This window comes from Podarcis bocagei (genome assembly GCF_964188305.1).
Source record: "Podarcis bocagei genome assembly, chromosome: 3".
Taxonomy (NCBI): Eukaryota; Metazoa; Chordata; class Lepidosauria; order Squamata; family Lacertidae; genus Podarcis; species Podarcis bocagei.
In genome coordinates, this window is record NC_138127.1 from 88,388,045 (window position 1) to 88,414,895 (window position 26,851).

Consider the following 26,851-nt stretch of genomic DNA (forward strand, 5'->3'; position numbering starts at 1 on the left):
ACAATCTCCTTTCCCTTCCTCCCCTACAACAAACACTCTGTGAGGTGAGGCTGAGAGACTTCAGAGAAGTGTGACTAGCCCAAGGTCACCCAGCAGCTGCAGGTGGAGGAGCGGAGACGCGAACCCAGTTCACCAGATTATGAGTCCACCGCTCTTAACCATTACACCACACTGCAGTGAAAAGGTGCTCAACGATGTAGAGACACATTTGCCATCATATCATGTCATACTTGAAGACCGTTAGATGTCCATTGCTATGAAGTCAAAAAATAATACCAAACAAAACAGGGTTCGAATCAAAGAATTGTAGAGTTGGAAGGGCCCCTGAGGAGCATCTAATCCAACCCCCTGCAGCTGCCACCATACAGGATTGAACCTGCAACCTTGGCATTATCAGCACCACACTCTTAACCTACTGAGTTATCCTATGTGTAGACTTAGGAGCTCTATCGGGTTCGTACAGACATTTGGCCCGCATAGCCAAATAATGACTTGAAGCTAAATGTGTAGATTCAGTTAACTGAAAAATATTGGGCTTGAAATGATGTAGGTGATATAAAAGTTCTGTCTGTGGCTATGAGACACATTTATATTGGGTGGTGCTGTGGTCTAAACCACTGAGCTTCTTGGGCTTGCCGATCAGAAGGTTGGTGGTTCGAATCCCTGCGACGGGGTGAGCTCCCGTTGCTCTGTCCCAGCTCCTGCCAACCTAGCAGTTCGAAAGCACACCAGTGCAAGTAGATAAATAGGTACTGCTGTGGAAGGAAGGTAAAAAACATTTCTGTGCGCTCTGGCACTCGTCACAGAGTCCCATTGCGTCAGCAGCGGTTTAGTCATGCTGGCCACATGACCTGGAAAGCTGTCTGTGGACAAACACCGTCTCCCTCAGCCTGAAAGCAAGATGAGCGCCGCAACCCCATTGTCACCTTGGACTGAACTGTCCAGGGGACCTTTACCTTTTACCTACATGGGGGATCAGATGTGGCACGTAGAAGCTTAAAAACAGTGTCTCCCCACACTATCTCCATGTAAATTCTTCAGCATGTTAGTGTGAATTTCTCCTCAGAAACACATTTTTAATAAAATAATAATAATAATAATAATAATAATAATAATAATAATAATAATAATACCCTGCCCTCTGGGTGGCTTCCCACAGACTATAAAAAACAGAATATAAAAAACCACAGTGAAACATCTAACATTAAAAAGGTTTGAATAATGTATACATTTTTGCTAGCAATTTCTCATAATATAATACATTTTGTCTGTTCTTTTCCACTGATTTTTAAATGCACATTTCCCCCTAATATATACGTCTTTGTAAACATTCCTTGTTTGGAGAACTGCATTGCAAAATTCAGACGTGTGCAATTTTGATGGAAGAATAAGCTGTGTTTCGGTTCTCATATGATTTTGGAAAGGGTGGATTTTATAAATTCAACTTTACTGTCTTCTACACAGACTGACAGCAGCTCTCCAGCATTCCTGGAAGTCTTCTCCTGCCATGTTTGCTGGAAATCTGGACCCACTTCTCTCTGGTCCAAGTCCACTTTGAAGCGCTACCTGAAGGAAAAGTCTGAATTCTCCTGCAAGAAGAAATGACTAACAACAACCAAACATTCCTTGCATTGTAAACTGATCCCCTGGAATAGTCCAAGGCCTTTTGCACAGTCGTGATGCAACCCTGTGAGCTGACTGATGACTTGCATAGGCATCATATGACACATGCATATATTAGTCATCTGACATGTGTGTCATGTAACACCATATAACACCGGTCTTGAAAGACCTACATTGGCTCCCAGTACGTTTCCGAGCACAATTCAAAGTGTTGGTGCTGACCTTTAAAGCCCTAAACGGCCTCGGTCCAGTATATCTGAAGGAGCGTCTCCACCCCCATCATTCTGCCCGGACGCTGAGGTCCAGCGCCGAGGGCCTTCTGGCAGTTCCCTCATTGCGAGAAGCAAAGCTACAGGGAACCAGGCAGAGGGCCTTCTCGGTAGTGGCGCCCTCCCTGTGGAACGCCCTCCCACCAGATGTCAAAGCGATAAACAGGGAAGTTTTTAACGTGTGATATTTTACTGTATTTTTGGTTTTTATGGAAGCCACCCAGAGTGGCTGGGGAGGCCCAGCCAGATGGGCGGGGTATAAATAATAATAAATTATTATTATTATTATCATGTGGGCAGGCTCTGGAACTAGGCAGGGTGCTGTAGGGCTAGTATAGAAGCTGGGAACACTCTCTGGAAACACCCTTTAAACCTGAGAAAGTATTCTGGAGCTGGCACTTCTGGAGTTAGGCTTTCCGTTACACTATACTGAAGATGTCCATACTACGTAAGGGGACTCCTATTCTGAGGCCTTTTGTGGTGCATTATCTGAGTAAAGTGAGGTAATCCTTCAAGACTGACTCAGAGGACGCCTCCTGTTTATCACTATTTTGTGGGATTCAAGCAAGAAGGTTGGGTTTGCACACGTAAACTGAATTAAAGGGCTCCGTCCCCCTAGTGCAGGAAATCCACTTTAAAAAAGAAGAATTGGAGTTTTTTCCAGTTTGGAAAGCGATGGGGATTGTCTTGAATGACTAACTGGAAGGCTCATAACACCCCACAAGCAAATCAGGGATGAATACAGGACGAATCCTCATTCTTTGCCATATAACCCTGCAAACAAATCGGGATGAGTGCTCAATAAAGACTGGATAGTGTTGTGAGTTTGCGTGGGCCTAGGTCCCTCTTAATTCCTGGATCCAGCAAGGGTTCAATTGTTGGACTAGCCAGGCCTAAGTAATGGCCTAAGTATGGGTCCTTAGAATAGAAGGGGAAGAATAGAAGGGGAAGAAATGGAGGCAGTGAAAGAGTTTACTTTCTTGGGCTCCATGATCACTGCAGATGGTGACAGCAGTTACGAAATTAAAAGATGCCTGCTTCTTGGGAGGAAAGCAATGACAAACCTAGACAGCATCTTAAAAAGCAGAGACATCACCTTGCCAACAAAGGTCCGTATAGTTAAAGCTATGTTTTTCCCAGTAGTGATGTATGGAAGTGAGAGCTGAACCATAAAGAAGGCTGTTCACCAAAGAATTGATGCTTTTGAATTATGGTGCTGGAGGAGACTCCTGAGAGTCCCATGGACTGCAAGAAGATCAAACCTATCCATTCTGAAGGAAATCAGCCCTGAGTGCTCACTGGAAGGACAGATCCTGAAGCTGAGGCACCAATACTTTGGCCACCTCATGAGAAGAGAAGACTCCCTGGAAAAGACCCTGATGCTGGGAAAGATGGAGGGCACAAGGAGAAGGGGACGACAGAGGCTGAGATGGTTGGACAGTGTTCTCGAAGCTACCAGCATGAGTTTGACCAAACTGCGGGAGGCAGTGGAAGACAGGAGTGCCTGGCATGCTCTGGTTCATGGGGTCATGAAGAGTCGGACACAACTAAACAACTAAACAACAACAATATGGGTCCTTAAGGTAACAAAGGAAGTGGCTCCGTGCCAGAAGACAAATGGGTGGGCCCTCTACTGGCTATCAGTTAGAAGGACAAAAGCCAGCGCTGTGTTGTGTGTGTGACCTAGGAGCAGCAGGAGGCAGGCAGAAGCCTGTGAAGGAGAGACATGCTTGATTTCTGTTTGAATCCAAGGCTGTGGGGCTATTGGAGAAACAAGGCCTTAATGCTGTGAGCCCCGCCATCATAGGCTCAGGTTATATATGTGTGTAAACAAACCATATTTCACAAAGACACCACAGTCTCCATTGTCCATCGTTCTGAGGAAACCAAACTCTGAGTAAGTGCCTGTAACCTCTGGAATCTTGCAACAGATTGGGGTGGCTTGCAAAAATATAATCTAACCTCTTCTCATTTAGTAGGATGCCTGGAAGGCCCCTGAGTCAGCCTCCAACTTCAGCTATATGTCTTTTAGGGTTGTCATTAGGTAAGTCACACTCAGAATCGACCCAATGAAATCAATGGCCTTAAGTTACTCCTGCTCATTACATTTCAGTGGGTCTACGCTGAGTAATGACTTAGCGACAATCCTCAGGGTTTGAAAAAAACAACAACCCACAATCAGCAATGCTGGAGAGAAGTGCAAAAGTGCAGATGCAACCACTGTAAATAGACATAAATCAGGCTATGGAAAGTTGTATTTCTCACAAGAGATGTATACATTCTGAGTTATATATTTAATGTAATCATACACTTGCATCATAAACATCATTGCCAGGGTGGTCCAGAAGATAATATGTTGAGCGTTGCACCTAGAAGACTCTGCTGTTTGAATCCCACCCCGTTGATTTGCTTTTTGGGTGGCCGTCAAATAGCAAAAATGTTGGTATGCCTCAGATGATTATGAGGCTAAAGATGCCTCTGAGTGACAGCAATGGAGCGGCCAAACTGGAGTTCCCAAGCAATCTGGGCACAGCTTTTGTCCAATATAGGAAAGTAAGAAAGAACAACATAGCACTCTCCCCCCCCCCACACACACAATACTGCCAAAGCCTTCCAAAGTGTTGTCACTTGCAACCAAGACACTAGATAGATCTTAACATTTCAGTCCTATACACAACCTACTTCCAAGTAAACATGCATTGGATTGTGTTGCAAATATTTCAGTCGAGCAGAAGACGAGGAGGATGTTGCTCCTGCTAGAGTGGCCTACCGGAAATGAAGAGCACCTTAAATAATTTTGTACAAGAGGGAATTTCAGCTAGTGTCATGGAATCCACAGTGATTAAGGAAGGGGTCAGGAGAGAGGAGCCATTGTGGCCTTATGCCTTTGCCACATTGGGACATTTGAGCTCTGGTTCAGTGTCCAGTTTCCACAGGGCCTACTGTTAGTTAGGCACACTGAGATCTTGGCCTCAGGTGGACCAGAAAAGGAGGCAGATTTATGCACCTGTTCTGCTGTTTAGCACTCTAAGATCAGGGTTGCTGTTTTGCCATTCTGGATCCCAAATCTTCTTGGAAGTGGCCAGTGCCTCTGGGCAGAACCACTTGTATCCGAGGGATGAAGTACGGAGCAGGTCCAAAGCTATATAACCATGATAGCTGTGGAGAAGAAGGTCTCACGGTTTGGGCAACACCTGGCAGGAACGTAATTTGGAAGGCCCAAGGGCAAAGCCTATCCTTTGTAGTCTTCTCTCTTTATTTGTAGACCCAGTGGTGAAACCGGTGGTTTCTGACATATCTGAGGACATAGACCAGTACATAGCTGTCTATTCACCTAATGTGTGCAGTTTGGGGGTGGGGGTTCTGGGAAATAGGTAGAGGGAAAAATGACCTTGCCCCTTGCTTTATTTGAGGCAACCTTCCTCAAAGCTGGGAGCGAGAGGAAGTTGCCATCACCGGGAAGTGTATGTTTCGGATTGGTTGGCAACTTTACTTCATTGTGTGAATTTTAACCACACTTTATATATTTTACAACAGGAAATCAAGAGGGGCAACCATTAAAAAGCCATCAAAAATGCTTTGGAGAGATGTTGAAGATATACTCAGGGCTTTTTATTTTTTAGCCAGAACCTGCCAAAATTCAGTTAAGGCACCTCTCAGGTGTGCACCATTGCCATTTTAAGAGCACAAGGGAGGTGTTCATGGTGAGCTTTGGCACCCCTTTTTCTTAAAAAACAGGACTGGGTATACTACTATTTATAGGGTCCATTATATTGTTTTTCTGCACATATTTTAAATCTTCTTGTGTCACTAATGAAGGGGGCACATGGGAATCCTACAGAATTCCCATATGGGTCCCAACACAGACCTATCTACAGAATTACTGCTTATAAGCAAAGGAATTGCAAATTGATTGCCATTCCCTTGCCACTTACAACTTTCTGGATTGGGTCTAACCGCCTTCTCCCTTATAAGATTTCTCATGAATATACCTCTGTTGTGGAAGCATTCACCGACCAGACCAGCGTAGTCTTGACATAGGGATCCTTTTTTTAATTGCCTTGGGATTTAGTAAACAAACAGCTGATTAGGAGTCAAGGAGTTAATGCCAAAACAACAGCTGCCTTTCAGAAAGGATTTACTAATATAGCAACTTGTAATCAACACAAGGTCGTCGCTAAAATTACCAGGCTGCTAAATAGCTTCCTCTTGGGGACAGGCCCTTGTTAGTGCAGGAGAATTTTTTAATTGTGTTGATGAAGATAGACACTTGGACAATCTCAGCAGGAGTTGAGCTCCCTAAGGGAGGGTGGATAACCAACTTCTAGGCCTCCATATATCCTCCAAGAGTAGCTGTTAATTACGTACAGGATCTCTTTTCTCATGATAATCACCATCATGATTTCAGGCATGTTCATTCACCCAATCCAGATCCTCCATAGTGTGCTTCAATGTGTCACAACCTTCCTGCCCATTCACTTCAATAGGGAACGCACACAAAGCAGTGAAATTATTGGGACAGCAGGCAGCACTGCAGCAAGATGCATATAAAGTACACAATATGGGACCAATAATATAATTGTAAAGTTGGAAGGGACCCTGAGGATCATCTAGTCCAACCCCCTGCAAAGCAGGAACATGCAGCTGCCCCCATACGTGGATCAAATCTGCAACCTTGGTGTCATCAGCACAACGCTCTAACCAACTCAGCTATATTGCTGGAGCAGTCCGTGGAGCCACCAAATAAACCATGCTTTCTGGGTTCTTCCAGAATCCTGACAAAATCTAGCCAATCTCTAGCATAAACAGAAGGCTAGACTTGTCCCTTGCTATTATTTGTGCTGCTGGTGGGTTGTGCACACTGTGATGTGATACCTGTCCAGAACTAAATGACCGCTCAGGAGATGTTTACCAGGATGTGCTAATTTTCATTTCCCTTTGAGTTCCCGAGAGCCAAAGGAGATGCTGGAGGGCAGAATTTACGGTGAAATTTTTCCATTAATGTCCTAAGCTATTTGCTTAGAGATGAGCAGACAGCAATGGACCTCTTCAAATGTCTCAGCCTGATCTCACCGAGCAGCCCTCCGCAGATTGGACAAACAAGTTATTATTCTCCATCCCCCCTGTTCAGAATTTCATATCCTCGAAACTCGCACACATCTGGGGAAATGGAATTCACCAGTAAACAAGGTCCTGGGAAGCATATATTGCCACGGCTCTGCAAGGACACAGCTCTGAATGGATTCTTTGAGTTTCAACGTGTTTGGCGACTTAGCTTCAGTAGCACATGCTGATTTATGATAACCTGGTTTTAATAGGCAGAATGTCTCTTGCACGAAGCAACTTGAGTGTCCTCTTTATGCCGATTCCAATAAAATTAGGGAGGTAAAAACACACCAAGTTATCCTAACTGGAGGAATAGTACTGGGTTCACAGAGAGTTCTTGGTCTAATTTGAAACAACCCCAATCGAATGCTCCTTGAAGCAAGCAAAAGGGTCTTTTAAAAAAAAAACTGATGAGTTTGCGTAGTTAGTTCGACCATTCCCAGTCTGCAAACCACAGATGGCTAAGAAGGACTGGTGTCGTTATTGTGTTGGATTCTCACGGCTGCCCCTGTACAATTCAGTAGGGTTAGGAACAAAACTAAGGACATAAGAGCTTGCTGGATCAGGCTGAGGGATCAGGCCGGACCAGCATCCTGTTCTCTCAGTGGCCACCAAGATGCCTGTGGGAAACCCGCAAGCTGGTCCCAAGCACTCTCCCCATAGTCATCATGGCTAGTAGCTGCTGACATCCCTCTCCTCCATGAATCTGTCTCAATCTCTTTTAAAGCCTCCCAAGTTGGACGCGGGTGGCGCTGTGGGTTAAACCACAGAGACTAGGACTTGTCGATCAGAAGGTCAGCGGTTTGAATCCCTCACGACAGGGTGAGCTCCCGTTGCTTAGTCCCAGCTCCTGCCAACCTAGCAGTTCGAAAGCACGTCAAAGTACAAGTAGATAAATAGGTACCGCTCCGGCGGGAAGGTAAATGGCGTTTCCGTGCACTACTCTGGTTTGCCAGAAGCAGCTCAGTCATGCTGGCCACATGACCCGGAAGCTGTACGCCGGCTCCCTCAGCCAATAAAGCGAGATGAGCGCCGCAACCCCAGAGTCGGCCACAACTGGACCTAATGGCCAGGGGTCCCTTTACCTTTACCTTTAAGTTGGTGGCCATCACGGCCACTTGTGGCAGAGTGTTCCAAGGTCTATCTACGCACCGTGTGAAAAAGTACTATCTTTGACCTGTCCTAAATCTTCAAACATTTAGCTCTACTGGATGTCCATGAGTTCTAGTATTATGAGAGAGGAAGAAAAACTGTTATCTGGTCACCTTCTCCGCACCAGAGGTGCACTGCGCCTGTGTGCGCACTCTGAATTACACAATGAAGGTGATGCAAGGGGTGTTTTCACCTGACTTGAGTTCCACAGTTTGCTATGTGCTGCTTGGAAGAAGTCCTTTCTCTCATCTGCCCTTGGTCTTCTTCCAACATTCAGCTTCACTGGGGGACCACAAGGTTATGAGAAGTGTTATGAGAAAGGGAGGAAAACTGAAATTAGTCATCAGAGGAAGACTTAGGGGAGTATGACTGGTTCACCACGCTGAAGTAGTGATCTTGGGCCCCTCCCTGCCTCTCAGCCTAGCCTACCTCACAGGATGTTGTGAGAATTAATTGATGGGGAAGAAGAAGAAGGGGGAAAAAAAGAAAAAGAAGAGGAGGAGGAGGAGGAGGAGGAGGAGGAGTTTGGACTTGATATCCCGCTTTATCACTACCTGAAGGAGTCTCAAACCAGCTAACTGTCCCTTCCTCCCCTACAACAAACACTCTGTGAGGTGAGGCTGAGAGACTTCAGAGAAGTGTGACTAGCCCAAGGTCACCCAGCAGCTGCAGGTGGAGGAGCAGAGATGCGAACCCAGTTCACCAGATTACGAGTCCACCGCTCTTAACCACTACACCACACTGACAGAGGAGAATCATGGACACCACCTTTGAGCTCCTTGGAGAAAAAGGTGAGATATACCGGTAATCTGAATGTAATATATATATATATAGCTAGGCAAGGCAGCAGAGGATGAGAAAGGTCTTTGTTTGAGATCCAGGAAAGACTTCCGCTTATCATCCTTGTCGGCCGGCCCAGGTTTTTGAAGCATTATGACCATCTGCAAAACCTGTAAGTGCTGCAAGACATGCTTGCCTCTAGTATACCACCTTTGATACTCTCTTTAAAAACTCATGTCTGTCTCCAGCCTGAGTGTATGCAGAGTTTCTGAAAGAGGCTACTAATGTTAGGAAGTTTAAGAAGTTCAGTATAGGCAGGCACTGTGTGGCTGTTTCCTCTGTTGCTTCTCTCCTGACCTGCAAAATCCCAGCTGTTTACCAGTCCTAATCCACTCCTTGGCACTAACTAAAAGTATCAGACCAGGTGAGTTCTGCCAGATCATGTGGCGGCTTTGAGATGTGCAGAAGCATCCACTTGGGACTTCACTCGAGACCACCAGCCGTGTCTCACTGCTTCCCGGATCTGACCTGAAAGAAGCTTTTAAGTATGCGAGCTGAAAAAAAGGAATAAAATCGCCCCCGTCGCTTTTCATAAAAGAGCAAAGAATTCTTTATTCAGTTAAATAAATACATTCAAACACCTCAGCGTGGACAGTAACCTAGTGCATAATTCTTCGTAGGTCACATACACAAGTGGGACCCTATTTGGATGCAGCCTGGAGAGCCTTCCCAGCAAGAGAGCTCCACCAATGGGGTGCCACAACAAAGAAGGCCAGTGGTGGCTTGTACCTATTGGAACTAGTGGAGCAGGGTGTCAGGGAGCCAGCCAGCAATAAATCACACAGAGTATGTGAAGTTAACTCTTTATTAGCAAAAAAAAGGCCTGCTCAGGGGAGCCAGGCCTAATGAGCACAGCATCTCTTCTCAGTAGGTCTGAAGGTAGAGGCTGAAGATCTCTGCCCTCCCACAGCTGCCTAAATCTCCTCCTCCTTCCCAAGCAATCTCGGACTCTGTCAACATGGCTGCCTCTGCTCATCCCTCTTCATACCAGTAGTGATGTATGGATGTATTTTTCCCAGTAGTGATGTATGGAAGTGAGAGCTGGACCATAAAGAAGGCTGATCGCCACAGAATTGATGCTTTTGAATTATGGTGCTGGAGGAGACTCCTGAGAGTCCCATGGACTGCAAGAAGATCAAACCTATCCATTCTGAAGGAAATCAGCCCTGAGTGCTCACTGGAAGGACAGATCCTGAAGCTGAGGCACCAATACTTTGGCCACCTCATGAGAAGAGAAGACTCCCTGGAAAAGACCCTGATGCTGGGAAAGATGGAGGGCACAAGGAGAAGGGGGCGACAGAGGCTGAGATGGTTGGACAGTGTTCTCAAAGCTACCAGCATGAGTTTGACCAAATTGCGGGAAGCAGTGGAAGACAGGAGTGCCTGGCGTGCTCTGGTCCATGGGTCATGAAGAGTCGGATACGACTAAATGACTAAACAACAACAATAACTTCATGCCACTTCTGGTTCTGGGAAACCACGGGGGAAGGGAGCTTGTTGCAGCAAGAGAGGGAGACACCCTGTCTTCTTGACCAGCAGGACTCATCTCCGATCCTTGGCCTCCTTCCTGTCCTGCTTCCACTTCTCCTTCTCCTTCTAGATTTCTCTCTGCCACAGACTCTCCCTGCTCACTAAGCCGTGTTGCCTCTTCAGCTTCCAACACCTCCTCCTCCTCCTCCCAGTCTTCTCGCTTTTCTCCCTCTAACTACTCGTCGGTTATTGTCCCAACACCAGTGACCTGGCTCTGAGCCTTCTTCCCCTGTGGGTTCTCCAGCTGGTGTTTCTCACCATTCCTCTGTGTCCAGCCAGTTCATGACCCAGGGTGACCAACAGAAGCTGGAGCCAACTCATTCTAGGTTTGTCCCCTTCCCTGTTGAGTTCTACCAAGGCAACACTGAGACTAAGGAGGAGGAACAGCCAGTACCACCTGCCAACACTGGTTGTAAGAAGGCAGGCAGCTGGGAGCTGGCTGGTCAGCCTGAGGTCAGTGGGGAAATCCCCCATTTGCCCTGAGGGATCAGTCATCACTGGATCTCTTCCTCAGACACCTCACCTCAGGTGGTAGAGGTATTCAGAGGGGTGCCTCTGAAGTTAATCACAGTGCGTAAGTAGGCATTCCTTCATTATAATTTAAAATCTATTCCTCTTTAATGGATGCCTAGATGCCTAGAGACAGAGCCTAGGGCTTGCCGATCAGAAGGTCGGCGGTTCAAATCCCCGCGACAGAGTGAGCTCCTGTTGCTCGGTCCCTGCTCCTGCCAATTCGAAAGCACGTCAAAGTGCAAGTAGATAAATAGGTACTGCTCCGGTGGGAAGGTAAACGGCGTGCCGTGCGCTGCTCTGGTTTGCCAGAAGCAGCTTAGTCATAGAATCATAGAGCTGGAAGAGGCCACAAGGGCCATCGAGTCCAACCCCCTGCCAAGCAGGAAACACCATCAGAGCACTCCTGACATATGGTTGTCAAGCCTCTGCTTAAAGACCTCCAAAAAAGGAGACTCCACCACACTCCTTGGCAGCAAATTCCACTGTCGAACAGCTCTTACTGTCAGGAAGTTCTTCCTAATGTTTAGGTGGAATCTTCTTTCTTGTAGTTTGGATCCATTGCTCCGTGTCCGCTTCTCTGGAGCAGCAGAAAACAACCTTTCTCCCTCCTCTATGTGACATCCTTTTATATATTTGAACATGGCTATCATATCACCCCTTAACCTCCTCTTCTCCAGGCTAAACATGCCCAGCTCCCTTAGCCGTTCCTCATAAGGCATCGTTTCCAGGCCTTTGACCATTTTGGTTGCCCTCCTCTGGACACGTTCCAGTTTGTCAGTGTCCTTCTTGAACTGTGGTGCCCAGAACTGGACACAGTACTCCAGGTGAGGTCTGACCAGAGCAGAATACAGTGGCACTATTACTTCCCTTGATCTAGATGCTATACTCCTATTGATGCAGCCCAGAATAGCATTGGCTTTTTTAGCTGCCGCGTCACACTGTTGGCTCATGTCAAGTTTCTGGTCAACCAAGACTCCTAGATCCTTTTCACATGTACTGCTCTCAAGCCAGGTGTCACCCATCTTGTATTTGTGCCTCTCTTTTTTTTTTGCCCAAGTGCAATACTTTACATTTCTCCCTGTTAAAATTCATCTTGTTTGCTTTCGTTTGTCATGCTGGCCACATACCCCGGAAGCTGTATGCCGGCTCCCGAGAGATGAGCGCCGCAACCCCAGAGTCGTCCATGACTGGACCTAATGGTCAGGGGTCCCTTTAGCCCTTTGTTAGGGGTACAGGTGGCGCTGTGGTCTGAACCACTGAGCCTCTTGGGCTTGCCAATCAGAAGGTCGCGGTTTGAATCCCTGCCACGGGGTGAGCTCCCGTTGCTCTGTCCCAGCTCCTGCCAACCTAGCAGTTTGAAAGTATGCCAAAAAGTGCAAGTAGATAAATAGGAACCGCTATGGCGGGAAGGTAAACAGTGTTTCCATGCGCTGCTCTGGTGTTGGTGTTCCATTTCGCCAGAAACAGCTTAGTCATGCTGTCCACATGACCCGGAAAAACTGTCTGCGGACAAACGCTGGCTCCCTCAGCCTGTAAAGTGAGATTAGCACCGCAACCCCAGAGTCGTCCGCAACTGGACTTAACTGTCAGGGGTCCTTTACCTTTACCTTTAGCCCTTTGTTGAGAGCCCATAGCCTTACAAGTCAAGCAAAAGCAAACATAATTAAAATTAAATAAATTCCAAGTTTTAACAAATCAATAGCAGATACCACATTAGTACATTCGACTAAGTCCTTACTCAAAGCAGGCCCATTGAAATTAATGAATAAAAATTAGTCTTGCGTGTTAACTTTGATAGGTCTACTCTGAGTTGGACTGCCTATAAATGGATTGATTGCAGATGGAAACAAAAACGGATTGAGGGCTAACTAGGGGTATGGGTCCTAGGGCCCTAAGAAGTGCAGGATTTCAAAGGCAAACAAACCTGAATTGCCCTCAGAAATAGAGAAGCCACAGCAGCTCTTTGAGAACCAATGAGATACAGGTGGAAGCTACACACAAATAAAAAAAGTTCTGAAAATGTTTTTGTGTGTTTTTTTTTAAAAAGCAACTTTAAACATACATTGAATTTACCTTAAAGCTCACCACTGCCATTTAGGGTCACATTGTATATTGCACTTAAAACACACTTAAAACATTTTATTTGCAGCTGTATAACTGAGTCCATGATTCTAATATTTGGCCTCAGTTCGTATCCTAGCCCAAGTTATTCTGGCGCCTGTGCACCGGCGTAGCAACTCCCCCCCCCCCCGACTGTACATTTAAAACAGTATTGTACCACTTAAAACAGTCATAGCTCTTCCCCCAAAGAATCATGGGAACTGTAATTTGCTAAGGATGCTGGGATACCCCATTCCCTTCACAGAGCTACAATTTTTAGAACTGATGGTTAAAACCAGACTTTTCCACTTATGGTGGTAGGGTTTTGGCAAGACACGGTCTTCCTCTCTCTCCCGAGTCTATCTCCTCACTGCTGCTTGTCCAGGAATCTCTTGTAACTAGGGCCTTGAATTGTGGTCTCCTGGCAGATGCCTAACCATGCTGAAATGTATTGCCAGCCCTTCTTCCATTGTATTTCTACTGACTTCAGCAAAAAGAAGCCATTGGAAGTGGGCAGATTTGGGGGATAAACTGCATTGACGTCTCCCAACCAAATGGAATCATTTGGTACACATTCAAGTTTGTTTACTGCTTGGGAACATCACACTCCCCTTCTGCAGTTAAAAGTGCTCAAAGATCTGACTCATCTGAGCGAAACAAGAAGTAAAGAATGAGGAAAAGACAAAGCAGGTTTTTATTAATATTATTATTGAAAGTGGTGTCAGGCAAACCGGTTTCCAGAATGTTACCGTTGCTGGAGGCATTAACGAATTCAGCACCAATATCCTGTCTGAACCATATAGGGCTGTTCATATAAAACCTCATGGAGGCGGAAAACGACAATAGCCTTTCATCACTTAAGGCTCTTAACAGCAAATGCTGTTTTGGATTTTGTTTTTTAAAATCTAGTCAAAATAATTTCCCCTCAGCTTCCTCGGCACAGTTGTAAATCCTGTGCAGGTGGTACCAATTTGGAAAGGGACAAAATTACTTTGTGAATAAGTTTGGCATTCAAAAATTCATTTGTTTCCTTAAAAAAAACCGTTGTTGTTGTTGTTGTTAACCGAATTTGTTAGCTGCTATATATTGCCCAGGGCAGCCCAAAGCAACTTACAACCAAACAGAAGAAAGTCCAATTCAGGGACAGGGAACTTGTGGTGATCAACATGTTGCTGGACTCCAACTGCCACCACCAGACCCAGCCAGAATAGCCAACGGCTCAGTATACCTGAAGAAGCATCTCCACCTCCATTGTTCAGCCCAGACACTGAGGTCCAGCGCCAAGGATCTTCTGGCGGTTCCCTCACTGTGAAAAGTGAGGTTACAGGGAACCAGGAAGAGGGCCTTCTCAGTAGTGGCGCCCGCCCTGTGGAACACCCTCCCATCAGGTGTCAAGGAAATAAGCAACTATCTGACTTTTAGAAAACATCTGAAAGCAGCCCTGTTGAAGGAAGTTTTTAATGTTTGATCTTTTATCGTGTTTTTAATGTGGTGCAACAGCCTCTGGAGGGCTATGGGCATCCGTACTCTAACTACTGTACCACACTCCTGTTTGAAGTTAAGGGCGTGCAAGGAAATATTTAGCCAGCTATTTTCAGATCAACACAAGATTCATACAGTGGTACCTCTGGTTATGAACTTAATTCGTTCTGGAGGTCTGTTCTTAAGCTGAAACCGTTCTTATCCTGAGGCACGCTTTCGCTAATGGGGCCTCCCGGTGCGCAATTTTCGTTCGCATCCTGGGGCAATGTTCGCAACCAGGAGCAGCTACTTCCGCGTTAGAGGAGCTCATAACCTGAAGCGTTTGTAACCAGAAGCGTTCGTAAACAGAGGTACCACTGTACATCTTCCACCTCACTGGCCTTCCCTGTGTTCCTGACTTTCTACTTCACAAATCACTTTTCAATATCCACATCCAGTCCTTTATAGGCCAAGGTGATAGAATCACAGAATTGTGGAGTTGGAAGGGACGCTGAGATTTATCTAGTTCGGTGCTTCCTAACCTTTTTCTGACCATGGCCCCCTTCTGACCTTGTTTCTTTCCTGTGGCTTCCTTATGGGTGTAGCCAGGGGGGCAGGGGGGCAGCTGCCCCCCCTAAAAATGTAAAAATAATACAAATCAATACAAACATGAGGTTCTTCGACTCCTCCAGCAAAAGCCTGCACCCCTAACAAAAATCCGGGCTACAGCCATACCCCGCCTTGTCCTACCGGTAGAAAGGTAGCTATTTAAATGTTTTGTTTGGAAACAGAACATACTTTATCTATCATTTTTATCATCTATACAAAATACAATTGCATAAAATGACAGCAACATAATGAAATATTGTTGAAGCAAAAAACATAGAATCATAGACTCATAGAGCTGGAACGGACCCCAAGAGTCATTTTTTTAGTGCAGCCCCCTGCAATGTAGGAATCTCAGCTAAAGTATCCATGACAGATGACCATCCAACCTCTGCTTAGAAACATCCAAGGAAGGAGAGAGTAATCTTCCATGTATTATAAAAAGTCAACAACACTTATTTGACACGGAGGGGAAACCTACAGATACAGTCCAAAAGGCACGTGGAGTTGTGTATATGTAGGAGAACTTTAAAAAGCAGGTGGTCCTCCTCACTGACCTGGTGCAAAAAGATATTGTCATCTGGCTGCCTAGATAAAAGATGATAGCCGCACACACCCTTACCTGGGAGTAAGGCCCACTGAACTCAGTGCGGCTTTCTTCTGAGTAGACACTTAGTTATTTACTAGATGCAAGTCAGCAGAACTTTGTTCAGTTGACGGCAAAAGTAGGAGGGCTCTTCGAAACAGGAAAACAAGTGAGAAGGGAAGGGGAGGGAAGGGAGAAGGGGGAAGGGGGGGAAGATGCAAGTCAGCAGCACCACATGACCCCACTCGGCTAGGCACTGGGGTGGATTTCACCTCACGCGTTGCAAAGCCGCTACCGACGGGCCCTGAGCCCCTCAGCAACATCCAAAGGCTCTTATCTGCTAGGCCAGGGATAGGCAACCCAAGGCTTTCTCAATCTGGCCTGCAGATGGTCCGGGAATCAGTGTGTTTTTACATGAGTAGAATGTGTGCTTTTATTCAAAATGCATCTCTGGGTTATTTGTGGGGCATAGGAATTCGTTCATTTCCTCCCCAAAAATATAGTCCGGCCCACCTCATGGTCTAGAGGGACGGTGGACCGGCCCACAGCTGAAAAAGGTTGCTGACCCCTGTGCTAGGCGCTGGGTTGGATTGCACCCAGCGCCTTGCAGAGTCAGGCCCAAGCTGCCACCGGGCCCAACACTGGCAGCAGCAAGAAGCAGCTCTGGCTCTCTCAGCCCTACCCATTGCCACCCCACCACCGCGCTTACCTGAACTGGGGGTTCTGGATTGTGGGCTCTGATGGTCAAAGCGGGAGCCTCAGCAATCGCCATCTTCCGCCGGAAACAAACCAGGACTGCTCCAGGAAAACTCAAGTGGCATAAAGGAGTGCTAGGCCCTGGTGGGCCACCCCCTTACCCATTTGTGATTGGCCAAGTGGATAGCCAGCCAATCAAGATTCTTTTAAAATATATATATTATTATTTCCCCCCCCCCCTTCACTTCCCACTTCCCTCTGTGGCCCTCCAACCTCATGCTGTGGTCCCTCATTTATGCATTTTTCACCTGGGGGTCCCTTGGAATATCCTGGGGCTTCCCAGTGTTGGGAAACACTGATCTAGTCCAACCCCATGCAATGCAGCTGCCCCATAAGGGGATCAAACTTGCAACCTTGGCATTTACAGCACTACGCTCTAACCAATTGAGCTACCTGGGCAGACATGCCATATATAAGAATATCCCATCTCATTCATAAACATGTGTCTGTTTGATCTTCAGAATTCCTTCCCAAATCATATAGGTTATATCCAGTTTTTTTAAAAGCAAAGGTTTTATTTTCTCTGTTTATGAGTTAGGCATCTTTCACGAGGTCGCTGAGAAGAAATGTATTTTTGTTTGAATGCATTTTATTTACAGATGGGCCACGGACGTTGGGTGCAGGACCAGCTGCCAGGCTTGAGGCAGGTTTGTTGCCATTGGAACGGAGAGAGCTGGCAATTCCCCTTTGCATCTGTTCGCTTCAGAAAGAGTCACAGCTACATCAAAAGGCATGTCCTGGTTATTTTTCATGATGTCTGCCTTGATCTAACACAGTCTGGGTTCCCAGACCACTTTGGGGGAGGTGGGAGGGAAAGGAGGTGTTGGTACAAGGGAAGTGGGAAAGAAAATGGAGGCTAACCTAGTTTACCTTGGAACAATGCCACTCTCGAAACTGGGTGGTGTTTTCCCCCCCTTTTCTTTTTCCTTATGAAATACCTACCCCTTGCAGCGAATGTCAAGCCAGCCTTTCTGTTCCATAACCTTCATATTTCCTCACAAGGCACCGCTGTGGTTGTGATTTATTCCTGTTAAAAACCAGCTCTGCACACTTCTTTCAGCCTGAAACAAAATGGATACAAAAGGTTTCCCATCCTCCCCCCTGTTGATAGAATGCTAGCTGGACACGAATACTCAAAGAGGCTATGAAGAAGGGCCAATAGGGGTGTGGAGGGGGTGTGGCCTAAGGAGAGTTTTGAGGGCCAGTGAAACAGGCTTGGAGGGCCGCCTTTGGGCTGAGGTTTTACATGCATACCCAGTATGCATAATTATTTAGTATTAATAAAGGTAAAGGGACCCCTGACCATTAGGTCCAGTCGTGGCCGACTCTGGGGTTGCGGCGCTCATCTCACTGTATTGGCTGAGGGAGCCGGCGTACAGCTTCCGGGTCATGTGGCCAGCATGACTAAGCCGCTTCTGGCGAACCAGAGCAGCATACGGAAATGCCGTTTACCTTCCCGCTGGAGCGGTACCTATTTATCTACTTGCACTTTGAGGTGCTTTCGAACTGCTAGGTTAGCAGGAGCTGGGACTGAGCAACGGGAGCTCACCTCATCGCGGGGATTCGAACCGCCGACCTTCAGATCTGCAAGTCCTAGGCTCAGTGGTTTAACCCACAGCACCACCCGCGTCCCTTTGTTAACTTTTCATCCCTCCCTTTCAAAGGGGCTCAGACTGGCAAACAAGATAGCAAAGCATAATAATAATAATAATAATAATAATAATAATAATAATAATAATTTATTATTTATACCCCGCCCATCTGGCTGGGCCTCCCCAGCCACTCTGGGCGGCTTCCATAGAAACCAGAAATACAGTAAAATACCACACGTTAAAAACTTCCCTGAACAGGGCTGCCTTAAGATGTCTTCTGAATGTCAGGTAGTTTATCACTTTGACATCTGCTGGAAGGGCGTTCCACAGGGCGGGTGCCACTACCGAGAAGGCCCTCTGCCTGGTTCCCTGTAGCTTTGCTTCTCGCAATGAGTGAACCGCCAGAAGGCCCTCGACGCTGGACCTCAGCGTCCGGGCAGAATGATGAGGGTGGAGACGCTCCTTCAGGTATACTGGACCGAGGCCGTTTAGGGCTTTAAAGGTCAGCACCAACACTTTGAATTGTGCTCGGAAACGTACTGGGAGCCAATGTAGGTCTTTCAAGACCGGTGTTATATGGTCTCGGCGGCCGTCACCAGTCTAGCTGCCGCATTCTGGATTAGTTGTAGTTTCCGAGTCACCTTCAAAGGTAGCCCCACGTAGAGTGCATTGCAGTAGTCCAAGCGGGAGATAACCAGTGCATGCACCACTCTGGCGAGACAGTCCGCAGGCAGATAGGGTCTCAGCCTACGTACCAGATGGAGCTGGTAAACAGCTGCCCTGGACACATTAATGGAACTGAGCTGTGTTTCCATGCATGGATACCATGCAACCTTTCAGGGCTGGGGTTGGCTATGGCAAGAGGTAGGGGGGGGGTGTCACCAAATTTTGACGCTGCCCAGGGCGCCACTGAAATTTGAGACCCCAAGGTCCGCCACTGGCTATGGCTCCACCAGATTGCACGCTTGGCCATGACGCTTAGAAAACACTTAAAGCTCGTCTGCAGCCTTAAATAGAGGAACTGCACTTCCACTGAAGGAGATTAGACAGTGCATAAAGGGTTTGCTCATACAAGAGGTCTTCAGCTGGCAGCAAATCGCTTGGCTGGGTTGTAAGGAACCTTTCGCCTACATAGAGCTGTGTTGGCTCCGGAAGAATTCAGACTTAATGAATTCAGCACCAAGGCAGCTCCCCAACGCACACACTTTGCTTGACAAAGCGTTTGCAAAGTCCTGGTGAACTCAAAAGCCTGCCCACCATTTTGGTTTGTTCTTGATAATGGTACTGCCTTACTATGGCCAATCTCATGGTGTCCCCCAACAACACAGACATATTTTCCTCCTGGGGTTAAGCCTCTTACAGAACGCAGTAAGGAGTTGGGATAAGGCAGCTGTATAGAAATATATCCCTGCACAATTCTCATTTCCAGGGAACCTTATGATTTCAAGTAACTCCATTCTTCACACAATGAGCCCATTGAGGGAAGATTGGAACTATTTGGGCAGAACTTCATCTCTAGTATTTCTTCCTTCTTCTCTGCAGTCTCCTGTAGTTAATCGAAATCAATGCCTATTATCTGAGCGGCTCAAATGGAATAATAAAAGAGCCACTGTCCCTACTCCCATCTATTCTGTTGCAAATGGTGCCTTCGCAGAATTCAAAAGCTGTGAGCAGAGTCGGTGAGCAAATCATGCAGTTGGCTCATCTGTAAAGCCAGGGGACTGTACAACTGCCAAGATTAACTCAAATAGAGCACACCATCTCAATGAACAAACCAGCAGTGAGCGACTACATCAGAGAGGAGACTGGCATTTTCTTCTCCTAAAATAAAAGTGAGTGTGCATGTGTGTTTTTACAGTAAATGTTCACAATCTGGTGACTGTTGACAATGATGTGTGAAGGCTGACAATCCCAGGCACATTTCTGCATTTATCCAAAAATAAAATATTTATTTCCCCACTTGCCAGATTTAGTTTCACTAGTGGGTGATGATATTCACACATAGCTGACTGTCACAACATCCACCGCTGTGTTTCTAGTTTTTTGGACATTCACAAATTTCATTGGAGATTGTCAGTGTTCAGATGCGAATGCTATTAATTGCTGAAGTCACGTGTTTTGAGCACATGCTTAATTCTTCCCCATTGAAAGAAAAAATACATAGGTTTGGGTGCATCATTCCAAATGGCACACCTTATTCATTTACAGAGCATATCCAAGTACAGACTAGAAGAGTATTGTGGGCTCAAGTCCTACCCTTTGAATCAGGCCATCCTTTTTTTGAACAACCGAATGCTGCATGAGGTTGTCTGTACTGAAAGGCCAGCGCATGAGCACTTCCTCACATTTAGGGTTCTGTGGGACTGGGACACCTGGATCTTCTACAGGTGAGGATTGTCAGGGCTGGTTCAGCTGCAGGTCAGCACGGAGACTCAGAAATGAATAGTGAAGTTAATTCTTTATTCAAGGAAACAGAATATACACTGAGAACCCTATGGCACAACTGGCCCCAGTAATGATGTTGCCAGAACTGACGATCTGGGTCTCCTGCTTTATCCTAAGCCTCCTCCCTGTCTGGCTGTCTTCTCAGCAATCTTAAGCTCTGCTGGGGAGGGGCCCTCTGAGCTTTCTGCCCTAGCATGTAAAACCTTCCGAGTCCTTGGAGACAAGAGGGCAGAAGAGCAAAACGCAGTAGGACCTGCCAGCTCCTGTGAATCTGTCTCAGCTTCCGCCCCATCTCCTCCTCGGCTGCCTGTTCTGTGTCTGCAGTGTCTTCCGTCTTTCTCACTCAAGCCTGTTGCTTGTTCACCACCACCCCCTTCCTCCTCTGAACTGTCTTCATTGTCCCACCACCACTCTCAGAGACACACATTATAAGTTTGAGGCTGTGGCGTTTGCCTCCTAGGATGGGTCATAAGGAAAGGGTTAAATGAGTGTGATGTGATTGGCCAGTGGGAATGCAAGGGAGGAGTAAAAGTTAGAGTGGGAGGTTTTGAAAGTCAGTTGAGGTTTGGGGAGTTGAAGAAGGAAGAGGGAGCATTAGGTGTAGGTTGGTAGAGTTGTATTGTGAGAGAGTGAGAGGAATTGTTAGGTGGAGTCAGATAGATAGTTGGGAATAATCAGTTTCAAGTTGCTAGGAACTAAGATTAAGAAACTGCCAAGAAATATTAACTGTAACCATAAGCTTGTTCCTGCATTTAAAAATAAACTTGATTATTTGTTAATGTTAACAACTGACTGGACTCCGTGTGTCCCCGTGAGATATGGGGTGGTGGCAGCGGAAAAAGCAATCACAGTGGTGGCAGTGGTCAATAGACTGTCAAACGTCCGGGGGCCCTGTGTGATCGCCACACAGGCTCAGATTCACTACCCAGGGCTCCCTGTTAATCTGAATATATGCCAGCTCAAGACTACCGGTCCATCTCAGTAATTTATACACCGATTGGCAGCAGCTCTCTACAGTTTCAGACAGGGACCCTATCAGAGGTTGAACTTGAGACATTTTGCTCTGCCAGTGAGCTCTGGGAAGGGTCCATAGGTGTGGAGAACATGATTTGCATATGAAAGGTCCCAAGTTCAAACCCAAGCATGCTGAAGTAGAGCTGGGAGAGACTGGGGCTGATGTGAGTTGCAGTGCAAAACATCTGGAGGGCGCCAGCTTGGCGAAGACTGAACTAAGCTCCAGAGGCTGACGGAACGGCTCAGTGAAGGTGAGCTAGATTGAGGTGGGGGGGTGGTATATTTCAAAGCACACACAGAAGAACCACTATTAAACTTAGGGACGTGGGTGGCGCTGTGGGTTAAACCACAGAGCCTAGGACTTGCCGATCAGAAGGTCGGCAGTTTGAATCCCCGCAACGGGGTGAGCTCCCGTTGCTCAGTCCCAGCTCCTGCCAACCTAACAGTTCGAAAGCACGCCAGTGCAAGTAGATAAATAGGTACTGCTCCAGCGGGAAGGTAAACGGCGTTTCCGTGCGCTGCTCTGGTTTGCCAGAAGCGGCTTAGTCATGCTGACTGAGATGATAATAAAAAATACCATCCAGAAGTGAAATCATACTAAGGAAAAGGATGCCCCATCCATTTTTTTCTATATATCACAGATGGGGAGCTTCCATCTAGCAGGCTGGATTTGACTAGCAAGGCCTCTCCTTTGAGTCTTCTCAAAGACTCAAAGACCCGCCCAGGGATTTTTAAAGCCCCCGTAGGGCCAATGGTTGTTTTAAAAAGCATAAATGCTGGGTAAAAGACTGGGATGAGGATTGGGGTGGAGTTTGCAGCTGGAAAGAGAAGACTGCGTGGGGCTGGCAGCTCCGTGGCAGAGTATCTGCTCTGCATGCAGAAAGCCCCAGGTTCAGTCTCCAGGGAGGATCATGCAAAGACTGTGTGGTGTAGTGGTTAGTGTCGGACCAGGACCTGGGAGAGAAGGGTTCAAACCCCACTTGCCTTGGTGACATTGGGCCAGCCATCCGTCTCTTTGTTTAGCCTACCCCCATGGAACTGCTGTAAAGATAAAACGGGGAAGATAAGAACTATGGACGCCTAAACTCCTTGGAGGAAAGATGGGACGCAATTGTTGTCAACAGGTAGCAGATAAGCCTCCTCAGGGAGATCACTGCGCAAAAGAAATGCCATGACCTTTGGAGCACAGTAGGTTCTACACGACCTCTGCACAACTGAGCTAAACATAATGTGCTAATTTTGAGAGGACCAACTATTTATTTATTTATTTAATGGATTTATACCCCTCCAAGGAGCTCAAGGTGGCATATAGAGTTCTTCCTTCCCCCCACAACAACCCTGTGAGCAGGTTAGGCTGAGAGGAGGTGACTGGCCCAAGGTCACTCAGCAAGCTCCATGGCCGAGTGGGGATTTGAACCCTGGTCTCCCAGGTCCTAATCCAACACCCTAGCCACTAGACCACGCTAGCAAGACAGGGGAGAACAGGCTGCATGAAATATAATAAAAATAACAGACCATTTGCTGCCCTCTAACGGTACCCCTGAAGCTACCACCTGAAAGGACCGGTCCAAGGGATGCAGCAGTGCAACTTGAGAGTGATGACACTGGTGTAAAACTGTGGAGGTGGAGCATCTGTTGCAGGCATGGGGCTGTATTCAACTATTCACATCAGTGAACCTAAATTGGTAATGTCTACTAACTTCAGTGGATCTACCCTGGGCAGGACTACCATTGGATGCAACAGGAGGGTTATGGTCAGACCAAGGCTGGTTCAAGACATTTTGCTGCCTGAGGCAAAGGGCAAGATGGCATAGCCGCTTCTCCATATTCAGAAGACAGTGGACTGGCTGGCATCCACCAACACATGTAAGACTAGCTAATGCAGGACACACCAAGCTCTGTCCTCCAATACCTTGCCACCGCTCTCTGACCCTCTTACTCCCTGCATCTGAAGAGACAACTGCTTCACTCTGTCTAATGACATGGCTGGCCCTGGGTCAAGCCAGTGGGAAGAAAGCTCTTATTTATGAACATCTGATTCCATGTTCCAATGGCACCAGTTTTCCATAAAAGTGTGAGAAGATCAGACCAGTGGATCATCCAGTCAAAGGATCCTGGGATGGATCTAGAGACATCAAAAATGCATTTCAGGAAAACGCAGCGTGAACTTTATTATGGGAAATCACGTTGGCGAAAGATGGGACTCCACAGCACCATCTGGTGTCACCGTTTTATAACACGTATAAAACACTTTTTCTTGATGAACGTACCTGTGTCCCAGGTCTCACAGCAGCCAACCAAATGCTCCTGGAAAGCCTGAAAACAGCACCCTTGTGATCTTCAGATATATTCAGATGCCTCTGACAGAAGAAGTAAGACAGGCTTTGCAGTGGTTGCTTTAGCACAAAGCAGAGATATTCCTTAAGACGCTCTTGCAAAGTATTTCGTTGCTTTCTTTGCAGCTGCCAAGAGGACTTCCTTTGAAACAAGGAGAACTTTCAGGAGATTTTTCAGCATGAACTCAGGCCTAAAGAATGCCGGAACGAGCCAGCAGAAACTCTTTTCACAAGAGGAATTCCCCAAGGGCAGAAGATGAATCTAGGAGCCTGACTTGTCACCAAGGGCCGAGAGTCAAATCTCTGCCCTGTCCATTTGCATAAAGAGAAGGGGAAACTGAGCCGCTTATCTGTGTGGTTGCTGAATCATGCCCTGGGGCTGCTTGGTCCACACTCCCTGGGCCAGCCCGAGGCATTCTGCAACCCGAGGCAAAGTGCCTCAGGAGCAGGGCACCTGCTTTTCATGCAGAAGGCACTGAGTTCAATCTCTGACATCACCAGGTAGGGCTGATGCTTGAAATCCCAAAGAGCTGCTGCCAATCAGTGAAGAGAAGACTCAGCTAGATGGACCCATAATCTGATTCAATGTAAGAGAGCTTTCAATGTTCCCATTCCATGTGTAGAAGCCAGGAAGGCAGGTACCAACCAACAGGACAGCATCCACAATGGCACCAAAGGCTAGTAGGCTTGCTAGCTTGCGGGGCACAAGGCAAGCCATGTAGCATGCAGAGCTGTCTCCAACACCTTGACACCAGTCCCTGCTGCTTCACTCTGCCTAATGGTAGGGCTGGCCCTGCGGGGTTCTCACCGATCCCCTTGAAACGGGAGAAAATCTTCCCACCAACACGGTCTTTGCAACAGGGATTCTTTCAGAGTACGATAAGTCTTTCCTTCTGCTGCTCCTCCACACTTTACCCCAGACACTTAATTAGTAGATATATAACCACTCTTGCAGATTAAGTCTCACTTTAACTGGTAGCTGACCAAGAACTTGGCAGGTTTTCCGTGGGTGTTGGGGTCCAACAGGGCAGGTACACATGGTCTACATGCCTGCTCCCTAGCTCTGAGGTTCTCTTTCCTGGGAGCTCCTCCAAACCTGGCACATTTTCTTGATCTGACTGATGCAAAATGCTTTTACTCTGTGACCTGGGATAAGTACTGTTTCAGCAGTGTGTGTGTGTGTGTGTGTGTGTGTGTGTGTGTGTGTGTGTGTGTGTCTTTTTGTAAGCCGCTTTTTCTTCTGCAATCAAGCGGTGTATACATTTTATGAAATACCGGTAACTAAATTATGAAATCAGCGTGCGTCTGTTTTAGGTGTGACGCTACCTTGAAGCTGTCGCCGCAGGAAAAAGCTACGGTCTCCACAAATCAGGACACTGAGGTACTGTAGTATCTGGACGCATCCTTTGCCAGCCTGATGCTCTCCGGATGTTGTTGGACTACAACTCCCAGCAGTCCCGTGGCTGGGCCTGCTGGGAATTGTAGTCCGACAACATCAGGCAGGCACCAGGTTGGCAAAGACTGCACTAGAGTGCTAGGAGAAGCTAGAGGCTCACATTTTTATGTCCCCAGGCAGTCTTGAGCAAGTCACAGGTCTGGTGCGGTGATAAAAACGTATGGCCCCCTCGTAAATTGTTTCCACCTCTTTGGAAAGCAGGCGAGGGCTACAAAGGTAGCTTAATACATCCTGGAGCAGACATTTATCTCTCTCACACACAACTTTAGCACACTTTGTTAACTCTATGCAAATACATGGAATTGTTTGCAACATTGTCACGACTCCAAGCTTGTTGCAATCGCGCCCCAAGTAGATTAATACCAGGAACTAACCAGAAGAACAAGCGGGGCTGGGGAGCGGGGGGGAGAGAGATAATTTAAAATCAGGAAACTCAGGACGGCGGAGGAGCAGGCGAGGCAGTATCTTATGATTTATTCTCCGATCAAGCCATGAATTCTTCTCCTTATAAATATTTAAAAATATTTGGGTCAAACGCCACGGTTGGGACGGAGCGTAGCTGCTGACTAATCCTGAGTAGTTATACTGGCCTGTACGAGGTCAAAGCACTATGCAAATATTTACCAATCAATGAGGTGCTCCAGTGTCATGTCTCAGCTGAAACCGTGGAATAAGAACCAAAGGCAGCAGTTTGAAGGAGGGAACTGGCGGGGGGGGGTGGATACACCAGCTCCTTGAAGTCTCTGCATGGAGAGCACTGGTGGAATTTGGCAATTGCATATATATCTATATAGCCCATAGGTTCACCCCTAAGGGAGGAATCGTTACCCTGAGTTTGCCAAACTTTACTGGCAGGCATGGAAGATCAGGGAGACTTTCTAGGTAGATTCTGTCTGGACAAGATTTCCCTGTATCCTCTGGGACAGATGTCAAAGGTCTGAAGAGAGATCTGGGCAATCCAGTTTCTGTCGCAGCCAATCTGATTCAGCAATTGCGTTTCTTGGCTGCTCCTGTCCCTAAGGCCCTGTGTGAGGGGCTTCCTGACAATCTGCGCAGCCCCTCCTATCCCTAGGGCCTGGTGTGAAGGGTTTTGTCAAAACCAGCCGGCAATCCCCTTCCCTCACACGTTTATAAATGTTGGGAAATAAAAAATAATTATGTGAGCCCTCAATTGCAGTAGTCCAGATGGAACCAGTTTGACTATCTCATTTGCTCTTCATGACCACATAAAAGGGGGGGGGGGAGAGATGATGGGTGGTGGAGAATGGGAAATGTTCCAGCGCTTTATTTTTCTGCAGAAAATTTCCTGTTTCAGAAGTTTGTTATTAACAATGAACGGATTCCCACTGCAGATATTCTATTAGGCAGTTTCAAAGTGTTTTTGCTTTGCTTACTGCAGTGGTTTCTCTGGGCCACACTTTCAGAACGAATATTTGTTCTTCGTTTCCCACGAAAGCCATTCCAAG

At 46.9% G+C, this 26,851-nt stretch overlaps 1 long non-coding RNA gene across 1 annotated transcript; it reads right to left on the bottom strand.

Moving 5' to 3' along the window:
* Positions 1–1,209: 1,209 nt before the first annotated feature.
* On the bottom strand, positions 1,210–5,955 carry LOC308582746. The gene is made up of 2 exons (XR_014005833.1): positions 5,885–5,955; positions 1,210–1,589 (listed from the first exon to the last, which is right to left on the bottom strand). It is a non-coding gene; the product is annotated as an uncharacterized lncRNA (long non-coding RNA).
* Between the last annotated feature and the right edge of the window lie 20,896 nt (positions 5,956–26,851).